At 38.2% G+C, this 24,268-nt stretch overlaps 1 long non-coding RNA gene across 2 annotated transcripts; it reads left to right on the top strand.

The window, feature by feature from the left end:
* The first annotated feature begins 953 nt into the window (after positions 1-953).
* On the top strand, positions 954-3,662 carry LOC104241220 (uncharacterized). Of its 2 annotated transcripts, XR_714669.2 has the most exons (4): positions 954-1,250; positions 1,325-1,402; positions 2,211-2,473; positions 3,105-3,662. It is a non-coding gene; the product is annotated as an uncharacterized lncRNA (long non-coding RNA). The 2 variants fall into 2 exon arrangements; XR_714668.2 differs by lacking the exon at positions 3,105-3,662 and having other exon boundaries at positions 962-1,250; positions 2,211-2,527.
* Positions 3,663-24,268: the final 20,606 nt, after the last annotated feature.

Genomic DNA, 24,268 nt, shown 5'->3' with positions numbered 1-24,268 from the left:
CTTCCTGATGTTTCTTAAATCTTCCATTTTGCCTTTGTTCTTGCCTTTAATAGGACTAAGAGGAGAAGTGGGTGGAGGGCCCTTGGATCATGTGAAATAAGATGATGATGCCAGAGTGCACAAACTAACCTTTGGGGAGGGAAATATAAAAAACAAAAATAAAAACAAAAGGTAATCGAGTTAGTGAGAATTATAAAAAGTATTACAATATTTAAACACATAGTGCGGGAATGTAAAACGTGTCCTAATTTGGGAACCTCTTTGTACCAGAGGTAAGCCTATCGACAGATTGATTTGGAGAACTTTTAATGCTAAATGCCTCATTTTATTGATAAAAATAGACGAATCCCAAAATGACACTAAATAATCAAGAAATAAAAGTTACTAATGGCCATTGGCCTTATTACATTCATAAAGAGAAAAAGATAAACTCCTATCTATTTGGTCCAAGAAGGACCTTCCCCAGACTCGGCCTTGCTCCATCGAACAACTTCCCCAATTCGCTAAGTCCCAGCAACAGGTATGCTCTGGCTAGATGTCCGCCTTCGGTCCCTTCAACCCTTTTGAGAAATTTTCTCTCCAGTTCTACTATGCCTTACTCCAAGTATCCTAGCCTTTTGTTGGCACTGATAGCCATATCCTTCCATTCATCAATCAATTTCTGGTTGGACTCTTATATCTCACGGTGTTCGCTTTCGCATTCACGTATCCTTTTGCGCAGCTGGTTGTACTTGACTTGCGCCTTGGCCTTTTCATCTATAATTCTGTGACCTCGAACGAACCCTGGATGGCCCAGACCATCATGATTGTCTTCCAACCAACCTGAATAGAAAGAAGTGCAACCAGCATGATATCGGTCTGGCTGGATGGTGTCTCTCCCCATTACGATCTTGCAATGCCACCACTACGACAAAAGAGGCTTTTAATGGCATATATTTAGTGGCGATAAGCTAATTGTCACTAATTTATCCGCTAAGATGAAATATTATCGGCAAACATACTTTGGCCAAGAAAAATTCATTTTTCTCAGCAATTAGTGGAAATGGTCAGTGAAAGAGCCAATTTTCATTTTTAACTTCCCTCCAAAAGTTAACCCTATATATTTTCATTTCCCTCTCTTTCTCTAGCTAATCGCGCCCAATAGCTTTTTTTATTTCCTATTCATCTTTCTTTTGTTTTTTGATTACCCTTTAAAACTTGAAACTTCCATGATTTTGAAGATCAAGGTACTTGTAGAAAGCGCAGTAAAGGTAATGGTTGAATGGCCATCAATTTAAGGAAAATTTTTGTGTGCATATTTTAAATTTTTCTTATGGGTGAATAGGTATCTTATTTCCTCATACTTTTTTTGTCGACACTTGCTTCGGCTTGCATCCATCTCTATGTCAATCGTCACATTGGAGTAAGTACACTCTCTATGTTCTTTCCTTTTCAATTTTACAATGATATATGTTAGTTTAATTTATTTATTTTGGCGTTTCTTTGTACTCATTTTGTAATCATAGGAGATAAGGATGATTTATTTGTTTTCTTTGTATTACTCATGATTTGATCTGGTTCTAATTTGCGGTAGTACTTAAAGTATTTTATTCTAGAGGACAAAGCCCATTTGGTGTTTGATAAAATGCCACAACAGAGGTGATGTCACTTGAACAAATTATATATAATGACAATATTGTTAACAAGTAGTCTTTAAATCTTTAAAATATCAGATATCAGTTTCACACATTCGTATTAGTTTTAATTCCTTTGTTTATGAGTTAGGGTAGATTCTCTTTACATGCTAAATTTTGAAGAATAATAGAATTACCTCTGAGTTTAATTAGGCTGTTAAGTTATATTTTTATTCTTCATCAATGTTTTCATTTGAAATATCTGTTATCCCAAACAGAGAAATAGAGGTTGAATGAAATATGTAATGAGAACAAAGGAGATGCAATAAAAGTACAAAGGAGAGATGCAATAAAATATATGTATAATGAGAATAAAGGAGATGCAACGTCTATAGCATAAGCAGAGATAATGTGAACTTCTTTTGGTTTAGAGGTGAAAATTGGAGAAAATAAGACAAAGATAGGAAACTGATTGGTACAATAAAGGTGCAAACATTTTTGTTATATTTTAGCTTATTAAGAGGTACTTCTCCTTATATTTTCTTGCCTTAGGTTCTGACTTCTACGTTTTTGTGATGTTTTCTTTTCTTTTTTTAGGTGTTTGACAAAGATGGTAACTTAAGAGCTTTAAGAGTGAGGTGGAAACAGTTTTGGAATCACTAGAATCAAGTCAGATCAACATACAACTGTTTGTTCCTATTAAATTTTGCACTTCCTTGCAGTTCTTGATATTTTTTTTAGATTTTTATCTATTATGCCTTGTATTCATGCAAACACTAAGAACACGTATAATGTGTAGTGGTTACATTCACATGGTTAACAAAGCCTCGCTCTCTGTTGTTGCCTTCCAAATCTCTATAGTACGTTTCTTTCTTTGACTCATTTATGAGATGCACTCTTTAATTGACAGTGAACCTGATTTGTTATTTTCAATTACTTGGTTATGTTATGTTCTTGTGGTGATAAAATTGCTTCTTGTTGGTGCTCTGCAGCTTATATGTTCTTATGTGTTGAATGGGGGTTTTGGATAAAAAATTAAACTGGATTTGAAACATGTAGATGTTGAATAGTGTCTAGTAATTCGTACATTCTACTACAATATCTATTATATACATCCTTCAAATTAATTTTTTAAGTGCAAATCATAATCTATCATACAGAATTTGGCTATCTAACAGCACTAAAAGCTAGCATGATCACCATAGGCTTAACATGCTACATTAACTAAATGACTTGATCTGATAGTTTATTTCGATTTCTTTAAGTTTGTACACACTTTATGGTTACTATTTCTTTCACGTTGTCCTAGTTTTCAAGTATTAAGTCACACAAAAATACCAAGACTATCTATCTTAACTTCTCGTCATTATAGAAAACTTCTCCGGATGTACTTTATATATGCATATCAGCCAGTCATTGTCTTGCTTTATAACTCTGCTTGTTTAGTGATGTTTGAGTTACTTAAAAAAGTTTATTTTTCACGATGTGAAGGAAATACTTGCACTACGCAAGATGCATATATGCCTACCTTCGATTCCATAAAAGAATCTGGTGCATCTATTCCTTTAACAAGAACTAGGGACGTTGCTTTACTTTGGGCTATGGCTGCTTGTGGAATATTTTAGCTTCAAAAATGGTTGTGCAATGCGAACAACTAGTAATTCTACACTGACTTTGTTCATTATGTGAAGCTCTTTTTGACTGCTTTTGAAGTATGATTATAGTTTGGTGAGACTCTTCAAAGGTTAGTTGAAAGCTACAATATATCGGCGAAGATTTGAGTTGTAAGTTGGATGAGTTCTTGGATGCAACTTGATCTGATACAATTCAGCCTATCTTACTGGCACACAATTGAATCTTCAAACTGGAATTTCATGTGGAAGAACTCAATATGATTTAAGAGTTCGAAGAGAGATTTTTATTAGACTTGAAATATCATTTGATTCAAATGGTTTATTTTTTTTTCTTAGGTTGTTCACACTTTGTAACGATGGATTAGAAGTTGTATTTGTTTATTGTGGATTTAATGAAGTACATTATGATTTTAAGAATGGATACTAGCATGTTTCATTACAAACTTTTGTATATTTACATTTAAATTTTTCAGCTATAACAAAAGCCAGAGAAGACATAAATAAAAACTAAAGCAAGAGTAGTTTTAGTAGCCATTACATTTGCCGCTAAAATGAGTCCCCTTTACCAGTATATTATTGGTCTTAACTGACAATAATAAAGGCTGTTGAATGTATAAGCTAGAACATTTCTTACGTAGTTTTAATGGCCATTTTAATTGCCTCTAAATTAATGCCGCTAAAAGGTAAGGACTTTTAACGGCAATAATTGGTATATTTACCAGCACTCGGCAGAATTGCAGGTAAAGCCTTTAGCGACGCTGCATTCAACGACAAATTAATAATTGCCGGTAAATGGTTTAGCGGCAACATTTTATGCCGGTAAAGACCTTTTTTCTTGTAGTGCACATGTGTTGTGCTTGGCACTTGTAAGGACTGTCATCATTTTGGAAGTCAGCTCGGAAATGGCTCATCTTGTCGACCCTGGGTATGACTTGCTTCCTACCTGCTTGCCTCATAACTCGAAGAGGGACGTAAGGGTATGTTCCTCTTAGACCAATCAGTATCAGAAAAGGTGCATCTCTGGATCGGGCGATGAATTCCTCTGTCGAAAACCACTCGAACATCCATTGAACCTGTTCTTCAGTCAGATTATCAAAGAGCTCAACTCATCCTTTGGCTATCTCAGGCTGAGCGAACATGTCGGGGATGTAATTCATTCGCTTTGGGTGGTGGAAAGCGACATGATCATCCCAGTACCTCCGCTGAATCTCTTGTCGGTATTCACCCTTTTGGAGATGATCCATGAGCCAAAGCTGAAGTAGTAGATTGCATCCTTCGAATTGTTTTGCTCCTTGTTCACACTTCTCTAAGGCTCAGTATATGTCTGCGATGATCATGGGCACAATGCCGAATGCCTGCCCACCAATCCTCTCCATTAGGGTCTTGGTTACCATAGCCAGCCTAGTATGGATCCTCCCTTTCTTCATCGGAAACACGATCAGACCCAGGAAGCAAAACATGAAGACGAAAACCCTACGATAGATGTGTCCCAAAGACGTGATGGCAAACTCGTCAGGGTAGGTACGGTATGATTTGCTGTGACCGTACCTTTCATACAAGTAGTCAAAAGAGATGTATGATTCCTTTAGGCATACTAATTCTGCATTCTTCTTCAAACCCAATCATTTTAAGGAAACCCTTGCCTTTGCGGTTCTCAGGCATCAGCAAACCCGGAGTTTCCCACACTAGACCGGCCAGTACTCTTATCTCTTCTAGCAAAGGTATCATCTCGACGTCCCCAAAGCGGAACACAGACCTTTCACAATCCCAAAATAAGGTAGCAGCTTCTATTATCATGTTGTTAGGTTAGACCTTCCGGAGGGATGGTAGATTGCCCAGATATTTTCTGACGAGGGTTTGGTCACTAGAGTGTAAATCTCTCCACCAGTTTAGCAATCTTGGGTGGATGTTGGTGACCATGCCGAATCTGGGGACTTCGTACCTCATTTTCTGCAAAACCAAAAGGGTTAGACCCTACCCCCACCAGACTCGACTATTCAACATCAAGAATTAGCATGAAGCATTTAGTTCTCCAAATAAATGCACAGAATTTGATGATGTCCATTTGGTTTAGAAAAACCCAGTGGACATTTGGACAATGCTATCTTAAAAGACAATTATGTGGACAACATAACTGACCCGACTAGGTTTGACCATGATGCATGCACAATTTAAACAGAGTAAGGTTTCTATGGAGTTTTAGACTGGTACCCTTGAGCGGACAACTCAAGGGGGAAGGCACGGAACTGTCGACTGCACCGCTGATCGACTAGTTTTACCGCAAATATGTCTTTCCGAATTTAGGGGGTAATGATATAGGAAGAGCGCAACCACTCATCAAGCATTGCTATAGTATTTGTTTGGCACGAGTGGAGTATGATATTGAACATGATTATGCAATAATTAAAAGCATGTTGACATGTATTTGCACGTTAAGAAAGCGACAAAATACAGCAGTTTCATAATTTAAAGCAGTTATAAAGGAAGGAAACAGGAAAGATATGTCAGTTTTGCTTTTGAAAAAGAAATTGAACGCTTAAAGGAATTAATCAAATAATTGCACATAGGGAAGGGGTACAAATTCACAAAAAAACGGTATGAAATGGTAAAAGACTAAATATCCCCAGCAGAGTCGCCATGCTGTCGCGCCCCCTTTTTCCCCTTCCGCGAAAATAGGGTTCATGACATTTTTGGGACAACTCATTCCTTTTGGGAACGAGGTTTGTGCTTTTGAAGAGTCACCACCTAACGATTTTTAAGGTGCGTTAGGGCACCTACAAGGTTTATCTACAACTACATTTGATAACCAGAGATAGGGTAAGGGCTTGAAATTATCCTAAGGGGGAGGTGTTAGGCACCCCTCAGGATCCGCTAGTGTGGTTCCCGGTCACACAGTTTTTCTGAATTTGTGCAATTAGCAAGTAGGGCTCAAATAATAGGGGGTTTAAGTACACAAGCGACTAATGAAAGCAAGATTTTGAAAAGAGTTACAATCTAAGCATGCTTATGAATGTAAAGGGGTGTCCTAGGTTTATTTTTAATATTGATCACATTAATGCAATATCCGGTATGACACTCCTCAAAAGAGGGGATACATGTGTTATTAGTGCACCGGTCATTATATCCATATCTACCTTTTCCCGCCCCGTAAAGGTAATTAAGCGAAGATTGGTCTCGACTCTTATTGCATGCTGTTACCCATCCCTTCCTATCAGTCCTAGAGGAATTTAGGACTCCTATCCTATAATGAGGTTCTAGGCAGACCCTCAGATTTAAAGGCAAAATACTAAGGCGACATACAAAACAAGTAGGACTGCATTTAAAGGGGGAAGACACAGAAAACAAGCAGAAGGCTCAGTGATACCTCCACAAATAATGCACATAGACAATATGACTTATACACAGTTAATGTCTGAATTTAAAATCCTAAAGCAGGGTGTTTAAGTGGTAACATCAGAACCACATTTATTACATGACTCAAAAAAGAAGCCCGAATCAGGTTTGCCTACTGATTTTAACAGTTGATAATTAAATAAAGGCAAATCCACTTTTACTTAAGTTATTACCTAAGGCTTGCCTAGGTGCAAAGCGAGATGCAATAGTTGTTCCAAGTCATTAAGGAAGTTTGGAGATTATTTTTATTACATAAAACATGTTGTTCTAGTTGTAGAGGTTGTTGCCAATTTTATTCAGAAAATATCACAATGTGAAAATCATTATTTACTACCTTTTCATGAATCAGTAATTAGCTAGGCGTTTTAAACAGAATGCAAACAAGGTCCTAGAACATGGTATCTAATATGCACAATTCCTAAGAGCAGGATTTCTAAATGCGTATGGCAGGAATGCAGAATTTCCTAAGAGCAGGATTTCTAAGTGCATATGGCAGGAATGCAGAATTTCCTTAGAGCAGGATTCCTAAGTGCATATGGCAGGAATGTAGTAAAGTGCTAATTATTAACAAATTTTAAAACATGATGTTGTAAAGGTGCACATGCTGAAACAATAAACATAAGACCTAAGAGCAAGATTTCTAATGCATGCATGAACCCTAAGCATGGTTTCTATTGCGCAATTAGGAACATAAACCTAATAACATGTTTTCTATCCTTAACAACTATAGCATGCATATTTACCCATCCCTTTTCACTAGCCACCCCAATACCGGTTTACAAATTATTATAGACAATGTGATAGAATTACATAAGAAATGAAGAATAAGAAGTTACAACTATAAGAAGCCTGATTTTGACTTCCTCTCTGAGTTATGTAATAAACCACCTCAAATGCCAATATTGTTCCAAAGCCTTTCTCATATCTAGGTGTGTCAGAGTTCCCTAAGAACCTCAAGGGATCCCAGGCAGTACTCACACCCAAATTGCATAACCAAGAGTAAGTGCAGTGTGGAAGGGCCAACTCTTGTGTGTCCAGGTTCAGAGGGAGATCAAGGGTCCCAAAGCAAGGCTCACACAAGAGGGGCAGAACCTAATGATCTAAGAGTGCATGTGAGAGTGCTTGACACAGTTTTAAGAGAGTTGAGTTGTAAAACAGTTTTGAAAATGATTGGTTTGAAATAAATTTGCAACAACAACAAAAGAGTTGCTTAGAAAAAATAGTTTTGAAAGGGACAAGGGATATGAGCAACAATCAACATATGCAGAATAAGTTCAGAGAGTAGTACAACTTTAGCAGTTACAAGCAGGGGAGTAGGGGTTGGGGACATAGAGGACCCAAATCAGAAACACATAATTAATCATGAATCAAGTACATTAGGAGACATGCTGGTTGAGGGACATAAACAAGAACAAGTAAATATGCTGATTACATTTGAACAAAAGGAGGGCAGAATTTTAAGCATGTAAAGTAAAGTAGTGAACAAGAAATACAATTTAACAGCATGAGCCATTAAGTTAGTGCAAGAGACAGGGGTTGACAAACAAGGGAACACATAGAGTTGAGTTTCAGTATTTAAACTAGGGACATACCAGTTGAAGAAGCAAAGTGCAGAAAAAGTAAAGCAATTAGAGTTCCACAGTCTAGTCCTGGCTTTTAGCCGGCTAGACAAAGCAGTAGCACAAGTAGTAGTAGAGAAAGAGAGAGTTTGAGTGTGTAAGTGTGTGTTCTGAACTAAATTGTTCATGTCTTTAAAGAAGAGAGGGTAGGGTATTTATAGCTTTGAAAAGAAGTGGAAAATAAGGTAACAAGTAAAGGTTTAACACAAATATGAAAATAATCATCATCAGAATCAATTAATACAAGTACTTCCCCTTAATCAAGGAGTTACAGCTCAAACGGATACTACAAGGATAATTAAGGAAAGAGAATCAGTTCGAGAAAGATTGATTTTTTACCATATAAGGGATAGTAAAAATATAGAGTATATAATTGAGTCTAGGTACAGAATATACTTAATTTTGGGGAAAGGATTCAGCAGGGGTGAAACATCACAGTAAATAAAGGGAGGGAATCAATCAACTTAAACAAACGAGTAAAATTAGGGGTTTATAAGAAAACCTTGAAATCAAACCATAACTTAAGGAAATCAAGATCAATCAAGAAGGAGTCATGATTCTGCACTTTGACTTATAAATAGAAAAGAATCAACAGGCGTATCAGACATGCATGGTCAAACATATTGACAAAAAGAAGCAAACTAGATAAATACAAACATTCAGAAGTGACATGAATACTCTAAGGACTACTCGAAGCATGGTAATCAACAAAGTCAAGTAGTCATGGCTCACACATAGAATCAAAATGAAGAAACCAGTCTAACACATAGCAACAGGTAGAGGAGATCAGACCAATATACCGAAATAAGTAAAGGAAGTCTTCAAAAACTCACAGTAACAAGTGAGGAAAATTTTAAGAAATTAGGGTTTTAGAAAATTGGGTTAAAAACGGTAAGAACTCAGAATCAGTCAAGACAAACAAAGGAAATGATCTAACCATAAAGAACCCAGTCAAACAAGTATACATACAAAATAAACAAGGACAATTCCAGGACCCCGGATAAATCCAAAGATACTTAGGGTTTTCAACACGATAAATCAGGTAGAAGAAAAAACATAAACAAACCGTTTAAATATAGTAAAATCATAAGATAATTCTAAAAAATCAGAGGAGAAGTCTTTTAAAAGAGTTTAAGAAACCCTAATCTTGAAGACGGAGAGCCGCTTTGAAAAATCGGAGAGATCTTTGAGGAAAACACCAAAAGGTTCATAACATACACATATCTAAGATAGATCTGAAAGAAAATCGATTTTTTTTAAAGTTAGGGTTTCAGGGAACCCAGAAAAAGTGAGAAAACTTCGAAGAGTTACCGATCTAGCCGGAAAAGCCATGGATCTAACTCGAGCGACCATGGATGGTCGGAAGAAGACCATGGATAGAAGTTGAGCAAGTCCTGGGCTAGATCTCTTTGAGATCTTTCCACGAAATCACAAAAGCGGTCCACTAGAAGACGTAGGAGACGAGTACACATCTCAAACAGCCATGAGAGTCCATAAATTGAGTGAGGATCGAAGGGGGTTAGAGCTAGTTTGGGCGGCGGCGGCTAGGGTTTGAGTAAGGTTGCAGAGAGAATTGGCGAGGAAAGGGGATTCAAGCACGTCGGGTTGGTGGGATATGAATTAGGTTAGGGGGTCGTTTGGGTTTAATTTGGTAAGAGGCAACGTGAACCGTTGATCTGGGAGATCTACGATCGATATTAGAGAGGGTAGGTGGGGATCCAGTTTGGGCTTGGGTTAAAAAGGGTGTGGGTCAGGTTAAAATTAAAATTGGGCTGGGATTTGGGGTCCAATTTGGGCTAGATTTGAAAGCCAATTTTGGCTATAAGTTAAATAGCCATTTTCCCTTTTTATTTTAAAAAAATAGTAAATAGTTTCTAAAAATAAATTGAAAGTACTAAAGTGATTTATAAATTAATAATTTAAAAATAAAGGACCCAATTTTATGAATATAAAACCTAATTAAACCTTAAAAGGGTTAATATTGCAATTATGTACAATTTAGCTTTAAAATACTAAATGGAATTGTAAAAATATGTAAAAATTACTTTAGCCATATTTTGGAATAAATATAAAAATCCATTAGGTGAATTATCAAAAATAATAATTTTGGAAATAATTATTGGGATTTTATGGATGAAAAGGGGGAAATAAATCAATTAAAAACCCTTTAAAATTATGGAAAAATAATAAAACCCTTGGACATGCTTATATATGGATACATATGGTATTTTGAAGGTATTTTGCATATTGAAAATATATAGAAAAAAATTAGGTATCAACAAAATCTCCAGTCAAATTGTCATGACCCAATTCTATTATAGGTCATTATGGCGCCCAACGCCGTCGCTAGGCAAGCCAACAGTGAACTAATCTCGTGATTTATTTTATTAATAGATTTTCAAGTAATTTGACTTTCCTTAATCTAAATATTTAAGAAATAATAGATTTAAAGTAAATAAAATGAAAGCAGCTGAGTGCAATCATAACAATAGAAATAAACCAAAACCACAAGTCTACTAGTGTGTGCCAAGACCTGATGTCACAAGTGTATGAGCAACTAGTAGAATATATAAAAGAACACTAGTCAATTGTCTGAAGTGAAATAGACAGAAAATACAAGCAAAAGAAAAGACTACGGCTGCTACAGAACGGGCTTAGAAGGGGCAACTCACCAATAATTCTCAGGAATCAAGAATGCGCTCCGGACTGATATCCAGATGCACCAGCCTCAGATCCTACACATTTAGTGCAGAAGTGTAGCATGAGTACATAAACAATATGTACCCAGTAAATATCTAGTCTAACCTCGAAGAAGTAGTGACGAGGGGTCGACTTTGACACTTACTATGTGCTAAAAATGAAATGTCAAAATTATAACTAACATGGATTACATAAATATAGCTGAAAGCTAAATCACAGGAAAATAATAGGCAATCCTCTCACAAATAATAAATCCCATGTCTGTTTCCATTATTTAACAATTTATATCTCAAGCCAATGAAGCAATATTAATTTTAATTAGTTCCAGAGATTTATTACGCGCAATTTATGCCGAGGTCGTACGACCTGATCCAACATAAAATATTTAAATTGTGCAATGCCGAGGGTTGAACGACACGAACCATAGATGGATCTATCTGCTACCGAGGCATTCGTCCCGCTCAACAAGAAGAGAAAAAAATATAGTAAAACATCCAATTCAAGATTTATTAAGGGGCAAATATTCAAAGAAATACCAATTCTCATCAACGGTCCAGTAAATGAAGTTTAATCTTTTACAATTCCTTTATCAATTTCCAACATGATTAAGCAATTAAATTAACAAGTAGGATGCAAACATCGCAAGCATAACATGATTTGGGCCTCAGACTACCCGGACATAAGCATAATTAGTAGCTACGTACGAGCTCTCGCCACCTCGTGCGTACGTAACCCCCCACAAATAGAAGCACATATTAATTCAATTCACCTATGGGGTTAATTTCCTCTTACAAGGTTAGAAAAGAGACTTACCTCATCTCAAAGCCTACTTTCCGATCCGAGATTGTGCTCAAACCCTCAATTCAGTGTCGAACAATCCAAGACTAATCAAATGGTATATAAATTAATCAATACATGTTCAAAATTTCATATTCCAACTATTAAAGAGATTACCCAACCCTAAATTTAAGATTCCTAAAATTTACCCCAAGCCCACGTGCCCGGAATCCAGAAATTTTTGAAGAAAGTCATTACCCATAACCTCACAAACTCAAATATATGATTTTCACTCAATTCTATAACCAATTTCGTGGTTAAATCCCATATTTATAAAAAACCTAGTTTTTTCATCTAACCCATAAATTCCACAAATTTACATGTTAAAATTTATCCATAACCTATGTATTAAACTCACATTAGGTAGAAATTAATAGCTAGGTTGAAATCCCCCTTTTTGAAGCCCCAAAATCGCCCAAGTGTGTGAAAAATGAGAAGAAAAGGTCTAAGTCCCATCTTTAACACATGGATTCTGCCCAACTAAACTCCCCTTCTTCGCGAACGAGGAAGAAGCCTCCCGTTTGCGAAGGCCTAAGGTGCCTAGGCATCGCGAACACGACAACTCTTACGCGAACGCAAAGAGCAAAGTGTATTGTCCCTCCCCGGTCCCATTTCCCCTATGTGAATGAGAGAGGGGCTTCGTGAATGCGTAGGCCTATGTTCACAAGGCTTCGCGAACCCAAAGGGTAACTGCCACTGTCCCCAAATACTTCTTCGCGAACGCGATGGCCCTTCCACGTTCGCGAAGAAGGAAACCAGAACTGGAAAAATCTGGTTTCCTAAACATACCTCCTGGCAGTCCGAAACACACCCGAGCCCCTTGGGACCCCATCCAACTACACAAACAAGTCTATAAACATAATACAGACCTTATCAAACTCTCAAAACGCATAAAACAACAACAAAACAAAGAATCACACCCCAAAACAAAATTGAATCAAAATATGAACTTCAAGTTTCCAAATCGCTCCGAACGCGCCGAATCATACTTAGAATACTCGGAATGACACCAAATTTTGTGTGTAAGTCTTAAATCACCATACAGAACTATTCCCGATCTTGGAATCCCATTTGGACCTCGATATCACCAAAACCTACTCCAAACCAAATTTAAAGAACTTTAAAACCTTCAAAAATCCAACTTTCACTATTAGGTGCCGAAATGCTCCCGGGTCATCCAAAACCTAATCCGAATATACGCCCAAGTCTAAAATCATCATACGGACCTATTAGAACTGTCAAATTTTGATTTCGAGGTTGTTTGTTCAAATTTTGATTGAAGTCAAGCTTAGCCTTTTCAGCCAACCTTAAGGAACCAAGTGTTCCGATTTCAACCCAAACCTTTCCAAATCCCAAACTAACCATCCCCACAAGTCATAAAACAGTAAAAACACGTACGAGAAGTCTTATTTAGGGGAACGGGGTTCTATAAAGCAAAACGACCGGTCAGGTCGTTACATTCTCCATCTCTTAAACAAACGTTCGTCCTCGAATAGGTTCAGAATCATACTTGGAGTCCTCAATAAGTGTGGATATCTGCTCCGCATGTCCTCCTCTGACTCCCATGTCGCCTCCTCGACTGGTTGGCCCCTCTACTGAACCTTTACCGCGAAAATCCTCTTGGATCTCAACTGGCGAACTTGCCTATCAGCAATGGCAACTGGCTCCTCCTCATAACCCAGGCTCTCATATAACTGAAGCATGCTGTTTTCTAACACATGTGACAAGTCGGCATGATACCTCCGGAGCATAGAAACGTGGAAGACCGGATGAACTCCTGATAGACTGGCACGCAAATCAAGGTGAGACTGAAAGAGGTTTTCAAGGCCTCGGAACACAGAATTTACTTTAAAAAGGAGTGATGACCTTTTAAGGTCATCACACATGCTATCATAGGTAAATGAGGCGGAAGGAATGCCATAGGATAGCTAGAACCAAACATGTAATACCAACTTATACATAAGACATACGGGCCTATAAGACCAAAATAATCACTTGTACACTAAACATAGGCCAACAAATCTATACAATCATTTTCGTACATGACATATGTCTATAAGCCTCTAAGAGTACATAAACGGCATAAGGCCAGGACAGGGCCCCGACATACCTATCAATACATGTCTAAATCATACTAATCAAATAAGCAACTCCGGAGCAAATGGATCACACCAACATCTTCCGCTGATAGCCTACTTGGAGGACTCTCAACCTGTCTATCGGGACCTGCGGGCATGAAACACAGCGTCTCCAGGCAAAAGGGATGTCAGTACAAATAATGTACTGAGTATGTAAGAAATGAAAATTAGTAAACAATAGACATTAGTGAAACATGGAGTAAAAGACTCAATATGTATATCTGAATAGCTCTGTGAATCATTAATATGTATAATGCCATGCATATGCGTATAAATAGCATGTCGTGCATAGTTATATATGTCATAACATCATCAAGCCTCTGAGGGCATCCCATTATATCATCTCGGTCACTATGGGTAAATCATCAACGTATACAGCTGATCATATGGTGGTGCGTATATAACTATAATGACCCGGCCCTAGTTGTTTCATGAGTTGCCGCTCTGTTTCCCCCATTTCTGCTTCTTATTTCTTTGTTTGTCGGTACCATGTATGATCAGGTTGGTTGGCTCGGGTTCGAAGAGGTTTTGGTAAGGTTTGAGACACTTAGTCTCTTTTGAGTAAGCTTAAGTTGTAAAAGTCAATCGGATGTGGACTTATATGAAAAAGGGCTCGGATGTGAATTTTGATGGTTCGGATAGCTTCGGGAGGTGATTTGGGACTTAGAAGTGTGAGTGGAACGTGTTTTGGAGGTCCGTAGTAGGTTTAGGCTTGAATTGGCGAAATTGATATTTTGGCATTTTCCGGTTGATAGGTGAGATTTTGATATAGGGGTCAGAATGGAATTCCGAGAGTTGCAGTAGTTCCGTTGTGTCATTTGGGATGTTTGTGCAAAATTTCAGGTCATTCGGACATGGTTTGGTAGACTTTTTGATCAAAAGCATAATTCGGAAGATTTTGAGAACCTTAGGCTTGAATCCGTTGTGTTTTGGTTGATTCGATGTTGTTTGAGGTGTTTTGAAGATTGGTATAAGTTTGGATGGTGGTATGTGACTTGTTTGTGATTTTAGTTGAGGTCCCAGGGGCCTCGGGGTGATTTCGGATGGTTGACAAAAAGATAGGAATTTGGAAAAAGCAGCTGAAGTTGTAGGACTGCTGTCATAACCGTATCTGTGGTTGGGAGGCCATAGGTGAGACCCCCGCAGATGCTGAAGATCAATCGCAAAAGCGGAAGGAGGCAAGGAATGCAGGAACCGCAGAAGCGGTTAAGGAACCGCATCTACGATGGCGCAGGTGCGGATTATGCATCGCATATGCGGAAATTGAGGACTTAAGTGAAAACCGCAGGTGCGGTCCTATAGACCACAAAAGCGGGACCGCAGGAGCAGGATTTGGGTCGCAAGTATGAAAAACCTGGGCCAGAAGGTATAAAAGAAGTCCTTCGCGATTTTTGAGTTGTTCTTCACCATTTCAAGTCGGTTTTGGAGCTTTTTGGGAGATTTTAAAGAGGGATTCAAGAGATAACGTCTGGAGGTAAAAATTTTGAACCTAATAATCGATCCTATGGCATTATTTCACTTATTTGGCTTGAAATTAATTGAAATTAAGGGTTAAAAATTGGGGATTAGGGTTTGGTATTAGAGACCCTGACTTGAGGATTTAAGGGGCCATTTGTGGTCGGATTTTGGGACTTTTGATATGTATGAACTCGTGGGGAGATAAGGAATCGATTGATTTAAATTTTATCGAATTCCGAAACGTTGGCCCGGGGGTCGGGTTTTGGTTAATTTCAGGATTTATGTTGTAAATTGATTATTTTCGCATGGGCTTCGTTCCCTTAGCATATTTTGACGTCGTGATTCTGATTTTGAATAGATTCGACACGCGTTAAGGGTAATTAGAGGGGCAAAGGCGTTGCAGGCCAGAGTTCATACCGGGTTGAGGTGAGTAATGATTGTAAATGTTGTCCTGAGGGTATGAAACCCTGAATTTCACATCGTTGTACTATATTGAGGTGGCACACACGCTAGATGACGAGCGTGGGGTCGTGCACCATTGGGGATTGTGACTTAGTCCACCCGAATGATTGTTTTACCACGTATTTGATTGAAAACTGTTTGCTATCATCCTGTTTTGGGCTGAATGCCATAGTTGGGACTCGTGCCAACTATTTGGACCCTTAGGGGATTTTTACTGTTATTTCCTTATTGTTTGATTTTATATCTGTACTCAGTCATGCTATATTATATTATTTTCATAACTCAGCCATGTTTACTCTATTTTAACACTTTTTGTGCTGAGCATCATATTTTACTATGCACGAGTGGCTTTTAGAGATTTCTGACTAAGTAGGGCGGAGGGCCTGTGATGTGAGGATTATTATGGGATCAGGCTTAACGTCGCAGCAGTGTTGTGCTGATTATGATTATAAGGTTGAGGGCCTGAATTGTACGCCACGAGGTGGCTTGATATGAGGCTGAGAGCCTATTAATTATGCCATGAGATGTCTTGATATTGCGCTTGGGACGTAAGAGGCCCCTCCCGGAGTCTGTACACTCCTAGTGAGAGCGGATACCTATTGTGATATGAGATATAGCCTGAGGGGCTGGTGTTGTTCAATGTTATTACCCAACGGGCTGATTCTGTTGGCATTGTGACCGAGGGGCGGATTTTATGTATTTATCTGTTCTAGTTGTTTCTCATTTACTTGTTTAACTATTAAAAAGGTGTTTTAAAGAAGCTTATACTGAACCAAGAAGTTTTTACAAGATTTCACTGTTTATAGCATTTTTATTGGTTTTACACTGCCTCTTTATAACATGTTGTTGTATTTTACATGATTTCTTATCGCTCAGTCTTCATTTATTGTTATTGCTCACTGAGTTGGAATACTCACTTTACTCTATGCACCTTGTGTGCAGATTCAGGAGCTTCAAGTCCCGCTAGTGAGGGTTGATTGATCCCAGCAAGCCATTTGGAGTCCACTAGGTAGCTACTCGGCGTTCGCAGCCTAGTGTTTCTCCCTCCTATCTTGCTTTCTGTTTATAGTTATATAATAGACTGTATAAACTCTTTCAAACTCTTAGACTTATGTTAGATGCTCATGACTGGTGACACCCCAATGACAGGCAGTGTTTGTTTCCGCAAATTGTATTAATCACTCTTATTTTGGGATTATTATGATGTTAATGACTTAAATTGTGTTATTATAATTGTTAAAATGAATTGGGAGTTGTGTCAGCTGGACTTGTCTTCACGAGAGGCGCCATCACGTTCGGGTTATTTAGGGTCGTGACAATAATGCCATAACCTTTCCCATATCCCATATACATATATATATATATATATACGCGTATATAACGCCATCTGGTTATGGGTCAATGTTCATGTATAAAAGCATGAAATGCATATGAAATACGTTAATAAAATCTCTCAGTACGTCATAATACCATTATGCCTCTAATTAATATCATGAAATAAACTTTACCAACTTACATATTTGTGAGACCCATAAACAAATGATAGAATAATATGACATATGGGGAATCAAGAACATAAGCATCTCTAGTATTTCTATGAATAAAGTTATTTATGGAAGTTGTGCATTTGCTCGTTATGTTTGTATCGTATGGATCATGCCAAAATGAAAGAAGGGATAGTCTTAACATGCTTGAGTCGATTCTCTTGACAATCCTTATAACACACGTCAATTTCGATAACACGTAACTGTGGATCGAAGTAGGGCAAAATCCGTATGATGTTCTTGAGAAAGATTGCACCGTACTCCCTTAATATTGCAAAATCTCACGTTAATTAAGGTGCTCTGAAATCTCGGGTTTTAAAGTGTTGAAGGCGTTGTGGGACATCATATTTTTAATTCCTTAAGATTCTTGAAATCTCACGTCAATTAAAAATGGAGATGTGATTCTTATGTCTTTAAGGCATATAATGGCTCTCTTTTTCCAAAGTGATATATGACTCACTTTATAAGACTTGTCCAGTTCTCACGTTCTAGTCTTGCCACATATTTTAATGACTTAAGAGTCATACATAGGGATCGAAAGGGGGGGGGGGGCTGTCACGTAATTGGTCATAAGACTTATCCAAAGTCATCCACTTAATTCCTTAATCACTTCAGTAATCCCCCACTAGTCCAATAATTAACCAATTATCCACATAATTAAGAATTATCTCAAATTACATAAAATGATAGTCACTTTTAATACACTTTATATACCTCACTATCATGGCCATGTGATACCTTGTATGGCACTAGTCCATAAATACGAGGTATGACCGTATTTTACCCCAAAACATCAAATTTCGACGAAATTCACTTTCTTCGATTTGCTTACCCTCACCTTTCTGAATTTACTTATCACTTGTTTGAAATAGAATAATGCTTATAATCTCAAAATAATCTCATTTCCGAACTTACGTCGATTAGCTTACGATGAAACTTTAACCTACGAAAATACGGAATGTAACATCTCATTTCCGAGCTTATATCAATTTACTTATAGCGTACTTCCACGCACGAAAATATAGGGTGTAACAGGAGCATGAACTATATAAATATTTTACCCGTCTCAATTTATGAAGTATTGTTTTCCTTTTTAATCAGTCTCAAAAAGATTATTACCTTTCCTTACTTAGAAATAATCTATCCGTAAAATTTATACTTTACCCTTATGGTCTAAAATAAACCATGAATTATACGGATAAATTATTTTCAGTAAGGATTTGTAAAGTTGTAAAGTTTATTTTCAGTACAAAAATAATAAAACATAAAATCTTTGGATTTGATATTTCAGTACTTTAAAGGCACACAAATATTTATGTTTTATTTTAGACCGCAAGTTTTAAAAGTCTTTCTTTATTTTTTACTAAGTCAAATACTGCCACATGTCAACGCCCCATTTTTCTACGGGTCGAAATCGGGTATATGACATTTGGGAGGACAACTCTATTCCCTTTCGAGAATTGGGTTTATAAGTTGAAGAGTCACCACCTAATGATTATAGTGCATTAGGATACTTTAAGAAAGAATTGAGATGAAGGACCAGAGGTTGGGTAAGGGCTAGAAATTATCTCGAGGGGAAGGTGTTAGGCACCCCTCAAGATCCACTGGTGTGGTTTCCGGCCATGCTACAATTGTGACTTTAAGCAAACAAGTAGAAAAGAAAAGGATTTTTCACATAGTTTTGCAAACAAGTTTAAGAGTTGAAGGAGTAGAGAGTTTGGAAAATTAATTTAAAAGAAAATTTAAAAATTAACAAGTAAAGGGGAGAGGGGTCCTACTCAGAAGAGGGGTCGCACGTGATATTAGCGCACCGGTCATCATATCCATATTCTACCCATCCCACCCCGTTAAGGTATTAAAGCGCAGAAAGTTTCGTTACTTATTGCATGCTAGTACCCGTCACAATCCTATCAGTCCCGGAGGCATTTAGGACTACTAATCCTAAAGGGAAAGGGATTTGGGGCCTTTTGAGATCTTTCAAAGAACAAAACACTAGGCATCAATCAAAACACATAATGCAAGTAAAAGGGGAAGCAGATAAGCAAGTAAGGCTCAAGTAAACCTCCTTAAGTCAGATAAGCCATAGAGTTTAGCATGTCTTGCATGTACTGGTTTGGTCTTTAAAATAAAAGCGATAAGCGGACTAGTTCAACACTTACTTTTAGACAGGAAGTCCGCATTAGGCTCGCTCGAATGCAGTTCTTAAGGACTAGTCTACTTTCAGCTATGTGTTGGATAGAACTAACGATTTCGAAAAGCGAACTGGTTATGAAGAGTTACCAGTTTTTTATCAGAGTGAAACGAGTTTCAGAAAAAGAATGTACTGTTTTGAAAAAGATTTAAAAGAAAAGAAAGGAGCTTCAGAAGACATGCAGACTAGTTGGAAAAAAAAAGAGTTTCACGAACCTTATTAGAAAAAAGTGAGTTTCAGAAAATGCCAGTTTGGTTTAAAAAATGTTTGTTAACTTACGAGGTTCAAAAAATCACAGAAGACTGCCAGTTTTACCAAAGTATATATTAATTTAAACGGTTGGTGCTGTTCTGAACAAATGAGACAGTTCCGACTCGAAGTTCCTATAAGCATGCTTTCTATATGGTTGCATATACAAACATGGTATCTATATGCAACTTTATAATTAAGCCTACAGTTTGCCTAATGGTATCATTATGTGCAGAAATGTAAACCCCTATGAGCACAGTATCTATATGCATAGTTGCAGAAAGTTTAGAAGTTAAATCCTATAGGCATGGTCTCTACGTGTGAAATTGCGCAGTATCGAAATTAAACCTATAGACATGATTTCTACCCTTTTGTGCATGAATGGTAACCCCTCCCCTTATCACTAAAATCCCATGAGTTTATACAAATTATTACAGACCAGTAAAAAATAAGACAGAAATTAAAAATACATCAGAAATTACAGCTACATCCGAGCAACCTAATGCAGACTTAGTATCTAACAATATGAGATTGAACCACTTTCGAGATCCAGATTTCCAAAGCCTTCTCTTAGCTAGGGTGTTTCAGAGATCCAAGGAGTTTCAGGAACTCCAGGCAGTGCTTACGCCCAAGATGTTAATTAGAAAGAGTTACAGTGCAGTGTGGAAGAGCCAGCCCTGAGGTGTCCAAGTCCAAAGGTGCCCAAGAACTTAGGTTCTAAGAATGAGTGTCAGTGCAAGAGAGGGGGTTGGGGAATGCCATGGCAGGCTGGTGGTCATGCCTAGCCATGAGGTAGGCTGGCACACCCCTGACCAAGCCTGTTCAGCCAACAAATAAGAGCACAGACCTATTGAAGGTCAGACTATGGTCTGGGCAGTGATTAGGACACTGCCAGACCAAGGTCTCAAGCTCAGAATACATATAAGGGGGAAAGGAATGGGAATTGAAAGAGTTTAGGACTCAGGGAGTCCAGTACATATACATGAACAACAATGTCAAGGGTTGTCATATTTTCTGAACCATAACTCAGCAGATAAAGGGTTCAGGGATGTGGATTCATACAGGAGCAGGAATAACAAGCTTGCAGAAAGCAGTAAAATAAAAAAAGAAAAGACTGAAGCATAAACACATAAGAGAGGGGGCAGAATTTAAACAAGATGAGACATACCAGTTGCAAAAAATTAAGCACAAAGAAAAGCAGGATACTTGCAGCCAAAACACAATCAGAGAAGAAATCTTATGAGTTCAGAGAAAACTCAAATGCTTTTTTAGAAAACCTAAGTGTATTTGAGAGAAGAAGTGGTGACTTATGCTGTGTGTTCGAACTTGTTTTTTGAAAGATAAGAGGTACATGTATTTATAGTTTTGAAAACGAGTAGAGAATAAGGTAACAAATAAGGTTTCAACACAAACATGGAAATAAACACAGTCAGAATCAATTAACACAGGTATTCCCCTTTAATCAAGGGATTACTGCTCAAACGGACACTAACAGGATTAATATAAGGAAAGAAGATCAATTTGTAAGCAGATGTGACGACCCGGCCAGTCGTCTCATGAGTTACCGCTCCATTTCCCCCATTTTAACTTCTTTACGCTTCGTTATCCGTGTTTTATGGGATCGAGATGATTAGTTCGAGTTCAGAGAGGATTTGGTAAGAAATGAGACACTTAGTCTCTTTTAAGAAGGCTTAAGTTGGAAAAGTCAACCAAATGTTGACTTATGTGTTATAGGGTTCGGATGTGAGTTTCGATGGTTCGGTTAGCTTCGGGAGGTGATTTGTGACTTAGGAGAGTGATCGGAAGTGGTTTTGGAGGTACAATGTTGAATTAGGCTTGAATTGGCGAAGTTAGTATTTTGGCGAATTCCGGTTGATAGGTGAGATTTTGATCCGAGAGTTGGAATGGAATTCCGAGAGTTTCTGTAGCTTCGTTATGTCATTTTGGACTTGTTTGCAAAATTTGAGGTCATTCGGACATGGTTTGGTTGGATTTTTGATCAAAAATGGAATTTGGAAGTTCTTGAGATTTATAGGCTTGAATTCAATGTGATTTGATGATTTTGGTGTTAGTCGAGGTGTTTTGATGATTGGAACGAGATTGAATAATATTTAGGATGCGTTGGTGCTTTTGGTTGAGGTCCCGGGGGCCTCGGGTGTGTTTCGAGTGAGTTTTGAGCAAGTACGGACACCCCAGAACTTAGAAAAATGGAGGGAGCAACAGTTTTGGCGCGGACCGCGCTCCTTTTCGCGCTGGCCTAGTGCTGGCCGCGTCAAAGTGGCCGCGGCTGCGGTCGTGAAGACTGCGGGTTGCTGGTCCTACTTAGAAATATCATATCGTTTGATCCACAAAGAATTTTGAGGTGATTCAAAAACAAAAGTTGTAGCTCTTCGTGTCTAGTTTCTATAAAGGCAAAGATATTGCAATTTGGACATTTGTAGTGAAAGTTATGGCCAAAATACTAAAGCATGTCCCTGCAGAGCAAGACATATGCGGCAACGGTCGTTTTTGCGCGGACCGCGGTTATTTTTGTGCGGTCAACGGTGTCGGAATCCAAGGGGTACTCTATAAATACGAGGTTTTGGGTTTTATTTGATATTTTGACCTAGAGAGCTCGGATTTTGGCGATTTTTCGAAGGTTTTTCAAGAAATTGGTCGGGGTAAGTGATTCTAACTCAGATTTGGTTAGAGTACATGAATCTATCACTGAATTCATCATTTAATTCGTGATTTGAGATGGAATTTGGGAAGAAAATTGTGGAACCTTTCAAAAATGTAAAATGATGATTTGAAGGACCAAATGATATCGGAATTGAATAATTTTGGTATGGTTAGACTCATAAGGGTATGAGGATTCTGAAAATGTAAATTTTACCCGATTCCGAGATGTGGGACCGGGGCTCGGGTTTTGCTAATTTCGAGATTTTTGATATTTTTCGAATGTTTTCGCTTGGGCTTTGTTCCCTTAGCATATTGTGACGTATTCGTTCTGATTTTGGATAGATTCGACGCGCGTGGAGGCCAATTTGAGGGGAAAAGGCGTCGCGAGCTAGAGAATTAGCCATGTTGTAAATGATGTCCTGAGGGTTTGAAATCCCAGATTGCACATCGTAGTGCTATATTGAGGCAAGATACGCGCTGGATGATGAGCGTGTGGTCTTTCACTACTGGGGATTGTGACTTGGTCCATCCCGATTGATGATTTTACTAAATATTTGACTGAAATTCATTTGTTATCATCATGATTTGGGCTGATTGCCATATTTGGGCTTCGGGCCAACTATTTGAACCCTTCGGGGATTTTTATCATTGTTTTCTCACTGTTTTGACTTATTACTTGAACTCAATCCTGTTTATATCTACTGTTTTACAAACTCAACCACTTTTACTCAGATTTGAAACTTAAATGATATTTTTAAATTATGTTTTGGCTGTGAACTACTGTTTTACTAATGCCCGAGGGACTTGTGATGATTTTCGGACTGAGTGAGGCCGAGGGCCATATGTGAGGATATGCCAAGTGATATGAGGCTGAGGGCCTGAGATACTTTATATGCCATGCGGTGGCTTGAGTGATGTGAGGATATGCTGAGTGATGATGCCACGAGGTGGCTTGATATACCGCTTGGGCCGTAAGGGGCCCCTCCAGAGTCTGCACACCCACAGTGAGCGCGGGTACCCATGTGATTTGAAACAGTGGTAACAATGACACTGTATGATGCAATTTGGTCAGGTAACAATGACTGACCATTATGCTGAGTGATTGATACTATGCCCGAGGGGCTAATATGAGTGATTGTGAGGTTACAGTGGTAACAATGACACTGTATGATGCAATTTGGTCAAGTAACAATGACTGACCAAGAATAACACCGTGCGGTCAGGTAACAATGGCTGACCAGGAACTAATTTGTGCCCGAGAGGCTAGTACTATTCTATATGATTGCCCGAGGGGCGAGGTTTATGTGTTTATCTTGCATACTTACTTGTCTTTTACTTGTTTAACTGTGGTATTTGTGCCCGAAGGGCGGATTACTGTGCATAACGGCACTAATTGTTTTGAAATTATTTCACAACTATTAAAAAGATCATTTTCAAAAGAGGTTTAGAACCGAGCCAAGGTATTTTCTAAGAATGCACAGTTTCACTGATTTTTCTCAAGGAGTTTTACACTGCTTCTATATAGCATGTTGGTTGCTTTACGTGATTTCATGCTGCTCAGTTATTATTTACCTTTATTACTCACTGAGTTAGAGTACTCACTTTACTCCCTACACCTCGCATGCAGTTGCAGGCATTTATTTACCTGGTAGCGGGTATTGGCTGCGTGGAGGCAGAGTTGTAGAGGTTTTAGCGAGGGGACTTCCGGCGTTCGTAGAACCACTGTCTTTCTATGTTATTTATTATTCTTGTTCAGTGTATTCTAGACT

Source organism: Nicotiana sylvestris, chromosome 5 (genome assembly GCF_000393655.2).
Source record: "Nicotiana sylvestris chromosome 5, ASM39365v2, whole genome shotgun sequence".
Lineage (NCBI taxonomy): Eukaryota > Viridiplantae > Streptophyta > Magnoliopsida > Solanales > Solanaceae > Nicotiana > Nicotiana sylvestris.
The sequence above is the reverse complement of the archived record's forward strand: the minus strand, read 5'-3'. Positions and strand labels throughout refer to the sequence as shown.